This window comes from Ostrea edulis, chromosome 2, assembly GCF_947568905.1.
Source record: "Ostrea edulis chromosome 2, xbOstEdul1.1, whole genome shotgun sequence".
NCBI classification, from domain to species: Eukaryota; Metazoa; Mollusca; class Bivalvia; order Ostreida; family Ostreidae; genus Ostrea; species Ostrea edulis.
Genome location: NC_079165.1, coordinates 87,101,126 through 87,107,730, shown reverse-complemented (window position 1 = coordinate 87,107,730; position 6,605 = coordinate 87,101,126). Strand labels below are relative to the sequence as shown.

At 33.4% G+C, this 6,605-nt stretch overlaps 1 long non-coding RNA gene across 2 annotated transcripts; it reads right to left on the bottom strand.

The window, feature by feature from the left end:
- Positions 1-1,274: 1,274 nt before the first annotated feature.
- LOC125681711 (uncharacterized) lies at positions 1,275-6,175 on the bottom strand. 2 transcript variants are annotated; one of them, XR_007372300.2, is made up of 3 exons: positions 5,843-6,175; positions 3,296-5,154; positions 1,275-3,060 (listed from the first exon to the last, which is right to left on the bottom strand). It is a non-coding gene; the product is annotated as an uncharacterized LOC125681711 (long non-coding RNA). The 2 variants fall into 2 exon arrangements; XR_008800224.1 differs by lacking the exon at positions 5,843-6,175 and adding an exon at positions 5,258-5,370.
- Between the last annotated feature and the right edge of the window lie 430 nt (positions 6,176-6,605).

Genomic DNA, 6,605 nt, shown 5'->3' with positions numbered 1-6,605 from the left:
AACATTTCGGTTAAGCATCACTGAAGAGACATTATTTGTCGAAATGCGCATCTGGTGCATCAAAATTGGTACCGTATAAGTTTTACATTTTGTCATTTTTGGTTATTTTCCGTAAATACATTTCGCGGGTTTTTGAGCTCATGCACCAGCGCTTAGTATATATACTACTACTGGTCAGTGTTCGGTCAATGCGAGGTTCGTTACAAGCAACAAAGGTCGCTTTTGTATTCTGTGCCTAAATAGCCTTCCCTCCCACCCAGCACATTTTCAGTTTTAAATTCATCTGTTTTCATTGGTGATTTTTCAGCTTTGTCAATTTGATGTTTGCTTATTAAAAGCAATCTTGTAACGAACGGAGCCAACCTATTAACTTTTTCTGTTTTGTTTTATTATCAAATAGTCGAGAAAATATTTATTTTCGGACGAGGGCACTGAGGGAGAAAATAAAGGGACATGGACACGATTTGAGCGGAAAATTTTCAAATTTTATTTTTTCATTTCTAATGTTTAGAATGCTTAACTAAGGTATTTCTAATGGTCAGCAAAAATTTGAGTGTCAGTTGTCAAAGTACATGGGAGATGCAGAGCTCACAATTCTTTGTAATAAACAAGGCTTGTGCCATGTTTTTGTTTACATAGGTTGAATATACTAGTAAATGTTTCGTTTAAAGCAGATAATTCTGAACACAATTAAATACTTTCTAGTGTTTGGCATCTCATTTTGGTTTAAACATGCTATTTTCTATTAAGCTATCTATATGTAAACAAAAATATGGTGCAAGCCTTGTTTACTTTACAAAGAATTGTGAGTGCTGTATCTCACTTGTAACTCAACAACTGCTATTCAAATTTTGGTTGACCATTAGAAATACTTTTGTTAAGCATTGTAAACAGTAAAAATGGAAAAATGAAATTTTAAAATTTTCAACTCAAATCGTGTCCATGCCCCTTTATGATGTACTATTTCTAAATAAATATTTCTGATTACAATCATCAAATTACCTCAAATTCCATTTCTTAAATTCTCATCAGTACTATTTTTAGACAGCAATCCCAATCATGTGACACTCATATCAATGTCCAAAACAACCTGGTTTGTAATAGTAATTCTGGATGAATTTTACACAGCTGGTAAGGGATGATTTAGAAAGCGTGAAACCTCCCTTAAATATAAATTCCTGATATATGTTCTTATTTTCGTTGCCATAATCAAAAAATGAAATACCTTTTTAGTGCCAGTATGTCACTTTGTAAAAAAGAATTCAAAATAAAAATAAGTATTTACATATTTAATATCAATCATATAATAATAATTAATGAATATTACATAAAAACTAAATGTATACATAAACGCTCTTTCCTTCTAGTACATGTTCCCTACATACAATGTTTTATTACAGCTGAGTGCCAATTTGGTCAACATGTCAGGGATCGAAATTAACTTTTTTCACTACTAGCAAATTTTAGCTAGTGGATTATTTTCCAACTAGCAAAATTAAGCTTTTACTAGCATTTTTCAATCGATTGCTGTTTTACAGGAATTTAAGAAAACAAACATGTCTCTATATCAAAATATAGGGGAAATCTTTTAATATCTTCTTTAAAGTGCAATAATGAAAATAAGATTGAGAATTCTTTCATTTAAAATTTAATGAATTATCAGGCAACAAGCATGGTGCATGGTGAGGGTCATAGGGTACACTTGTGCGGTGTACTCGCTGTCCAGAGATCTACTACCTATTTACAACATCATGTGGTTTGAAATCTTGGAGACTGTTTGCGCCAATTTAAACAATATGTTCAAAACTTTTGGAAATTTCATCTAAAAAATTCTAGTGGAAAAAACCCCCCGCGAACTCGAAGTTTTGGGCTATAGAGTGAAACGATGACACTAACTCAGTCATGTGTTGTTTCATGAAGACATGGACGAAATCAACATGCTTGCTATTTAAATCAGACGTCACTGAGATGCCCGAAGTGTGCTTGAAGTAGAACTGACTGAGATTACCTTGGCCTTAGTTATTTATTCGATCCACGTTTACTTTTTCAATACTTGTATATTCATTCTGTAAAGCGTTTCTATGCAAAAGACAAAATTATTGTAAACTTCAAAGTACAGCCAATAAACCGCGAAAATCCAGAAAAAAGATCGTGTTTTTTTTTCACTCGCATAAAGTTGTGATCACTTGTGATTTTTTACTCGCAATTTCAATTTTAAACTCGCATTTAGCGAGTATTTCCCCTTAAAGTTGTTGCCTGCATGTTTTATTGCTTATCCTGATTGACAACTCTATTAGTTGGAACTGATCTAGTGTTTGCTTTCTTCGTTTCTTCTAAAACTGGGTTTAGCATATGAAGATTTCTCTAAGTCCACCCAACGTGCCAATCCTTGTTCTCAGATGACTACAAACCCCCGTCCACAACTCACATGCATTACACATAATACTTTACAACAAGAGCACTGTCCAAAATAAAATAAAATTCTTATGATGTGCAATGGGTTTCAGGTATATATACTCATGTAAAAAAGAAACTGTTCAGTGTAGCTAACTTTTCATAGATAATCGTTGATTAACTCACTGAAAACCACGTATATCAGCAGTTGGTCTGATTTCTTTTGCAAGTTCAAAAATGTGCTTTTTCATAAACCACTTAGCAGTTTAAAAAAGCACAAACTGCCCAAACCCAGTATATACTTGGATGAATTAGATACTGAATTCATTCCTTAAATAGATCTGAATAGAATTGTTTTCAGGTCACATGTTGCCTCTCTTAAGGAATACATTCTGTAATTACAAGAATTTCTGCTTGCACCCGAGTCTGTTTCACTTGAATTGATCATTGTTCCAGGAATGTCCAGTTCTGCCAAGAATTCCAGATAAAGACTGCACTGTATCCTGGTTGCCTTTCAAAGATGGTCAGGGTACATGTAGCCACTGTAGAAATTCATGACAAATTTTAAACTCATCATTGTTCCAGAAATGCACAGTTCTGCCCAGAACTCCAGATTTAAAGACTGCATCCCGGTTGCCTTTCAGTGATGATGGGGGTACATGTAGCCTGTCGAAAGTAATGACAAATTACCATATAGTCAAAACTAAAATATCCTAGAATAAGATAAAATTAAGTCTGGTCTATTTTGAAATCTTATAGGCAAAGAAAAATTGCTTTTAAGAATGTCTGATACATACACTTGATATATTGTAATCTATCTATCCTGCTATCTGGCCATGATATTCAAATCTTAAAAGTACGTATTCCAAAGCAAAGTTCTGCATGTTTACAAGATATTTACCTTACTCAGCTGTTACTATCAGTATCACGGTCACCATCCGTTTGTCAGTTTGTGATGGTTGGAGCAAAGACGCATTGGGCCCAACATATCTGGGCATGAAATGTAATTCCTTGAGTAAATACTCATCATGTATGATCAATCTATGCTCAGAGTTTCCAATTCCAAACAAAAGGGCCAACGACGTTAATTTGACCTCGATCTGCATTCACTTCCTGTGAAAGTGAAAGTAGCCCCGTAGGTACCGAAATCATGGCTGCTGCATGCTGGTGAGTGAACTGAACTTAGTGAACATGAGCAGCATTGTGGATCGGGACTAATCAGAATTGTAATCCTGTATATTGAAGTGTTGTATAAATCACCATAATCGTAAACAATGGAGGTTATTTGTTTTATCAAAATTAAGTTTGGAAATATGTTGGAGGTTAACAGGTTAAACCTTTTTCCGGGTAGCATATACATATTAATATTTTACTTCAACAGTTCAATACTTGTATCTATGAATACATAACAAATTGCAAATTTAGTGTAATTTCAATTAGTGAGAGAGTGCAGGACTTTGTCGCAAAAATCAATCCTCTCCCTTACCAAAAAATAAGGCTTCTGGCGAAGTTCTGCGGCGAATCTGCTGCAAACTTAGCGGCAAGGTTACGGCAGACTGTTTGCAGCAACCTTACGGCGACTTTTTACCATGCAAATGAAGTTTGCGGTAAACTTGCCGCAAACTTGAGATTGCCATATATGGAATGGTTTATGGTGAACCTCTGGTGAAGTTTTGCGGTTAACCTTTGGTAAACTTCTGATAGCCATATACACTTTGCGGCGAACCTTTGGCAAACATTTTCAGATAGCCTAATATAGTTTGTGGCAAACCTCTGGCAGCTTTCAAATATACCTCCCTAAAACTCCCAAATGGCCATAAATACATTAATTATGAACACATTAATTATGAACTTGCATCTAGCATTCATATCAGTTAATTAAAAGAGAAATGACTTGCATTTACATGATTTATGATAGAAAATCAGTTGATGACAATTTCATTTTTAAAATATCAATGGTTATTTTTAAAAGAATGTAATCACTGGTGCTTCTTCATATCTCATGCATGCTTGTAATTTAACCCACTGAAAGCAGTAAATTAATTACCATAAGGACTATCACCATGGTCTAGTAAACTGGTACACCACACCACTTTCTACCAGTATTACTTAGAATAAAATTACAGCTAGTCAGCTAGTGACTAAAAGGATAATACTTTTCAGTAGCTTGTAGGTTTCTTTCATGAAAAGTGTCTTTTACCTTGCCAAAAAACTACACACTAGACCATTTAGTTAAAGTATAATCTATGACTATATGCAACACCATCAATAACAAATAAATCAATTTATATTGATTTAATATGCATAAAAAACACATCAAATTTAGAGAATTGGCCATAGATTTATACTGTTCCCAATAATATAAGTTTTTTAATTATAAAAAAAAAAAAAATAATAATTACCCACAAGTCAGTCATTTCCAATAAACTGAATTTTCAATATATGAATTGAAAACATGCATTTATGATTTTACTTACATCTGGATGAAAAAGCAATGTGTCTATCATGGCTTTCATTTGAAATCACAGCACTTATTCCCACTCAATCCAATTTTTGCAAATTCAGATCAAATAATCAATGTCATCCATGAAAAAAATTACACAATGTTGACTTTTGAATTAAATGAAATAATGCACTGGACGTCTACTTAGATAGTCTATTTTCTTTAACAGCACAGTACATGGTTCCAGTCTTTGTATTTATAGCTTTCACAATCATGAATGTCTATGTTGTCCATCCCCAATGTTGTAATGGCAAATGCTGTAAGAAAAAGAATTACAAAGATAAATCAAACTTGAATAAACATAATTCAAATTACAAGAATAGTGTTAATTTCTTAAAATATCTTTCATTCTGATTTCACCTTTCAAAGCATGACCAAGAGGTGTCTGCAACAAAATCATTGCAAGTTTTTTCTGCAACTCTTGGTTCATACAAGACATTCATAACTTATTTTAAACAGTGGGGTTTTGTCTTCTCTGTTGTCTAAAGTATGCTACCAGAGGGCATAGTACATTAGAGAGCACGATAGGAAGGATAACTCTGGGTAGAACATCAAGATATTGAGTGAAACGCGATGAGTACTGTAAATTAAAGTTATTGTCAACATTAATGTTATTATAGAAATTTCAAATTCAGTTGGATATACTTTGGTTTTATTGTTAAATGTGTTGTATAAATACGACCAGATGGGCTACCATGTCATGATTCAAAATAAACTAGACCGGACCAAGTTTTTACTAGTCTGAGTGTGCCCGATGTGCTACCAAATTAATTACCACACGTGTATACCAATTAAATTATTATTGTCAATATTTTAATTAACTTGCATAACAGCATAAATGCCATTTTATTGATTAAATTATAAATTATATTTGTGAATACAAACAGGCCTAGATATTTTATATTGGCACAAACACAATTAATATAATTATCATAATCAACATACCACTTTCAAATTCAATCTCTCCATATGATACATGACACCATCTGTCTAAGGTGCTTGGACTTTCTCCTCCCTCGTTTCCCCTGTCTCCTCTAATTTGTCTGCGAGAATCGTATCACATACCACCCTTAGAAAACAAAACCATTTCAATAGTTTTGAACTTTTCAGACGTATACACACAGATATATACAGAATAGGCCTATGGTTTTGCATAAAGCAGATGCATGCTGGCTTTCTCTTGAAATTTTCTCTACTTCGAATTGGTAGCGCGCGTCAATTTGAATAGTCTTGATCATCAAGATGTATCGACTCGTTCGGACGCACAATCGATAAAAACAAGCGTCTGGGTGATCGAGACGGAAGAAATCGAAAGTTTTCAGGTACTATTTTAAACAAAACGAAATTAGTTTAGCATGCTGATACACATTTTCTTTAAACAATTTCTTTTATTTTACAAAAGGATTTTGTTATTTTAAATAAATAGTTTTATAAAATGGTGTTATTATCAATCTAACTTAAGTATTCAAAGTATTCGGTTTTCAACTTTTATAATTCTTCGCCCCGTGTTTACTTTCGGTTTCATTTTGGAAACGTGAGACAGTTGCTTGCAAGTTCAGCTAGTAGTTGGTGACTGCGAGGCATTCAAGAACATATTTTATAAACATTTAAAATGGACGGTTATTTGCGAGGTAAGTAGATGTTTCTTGTATTCTGTAATGTTATAATATATTTGCTTATACTGATATAAGGTAGAAACTGATAATAC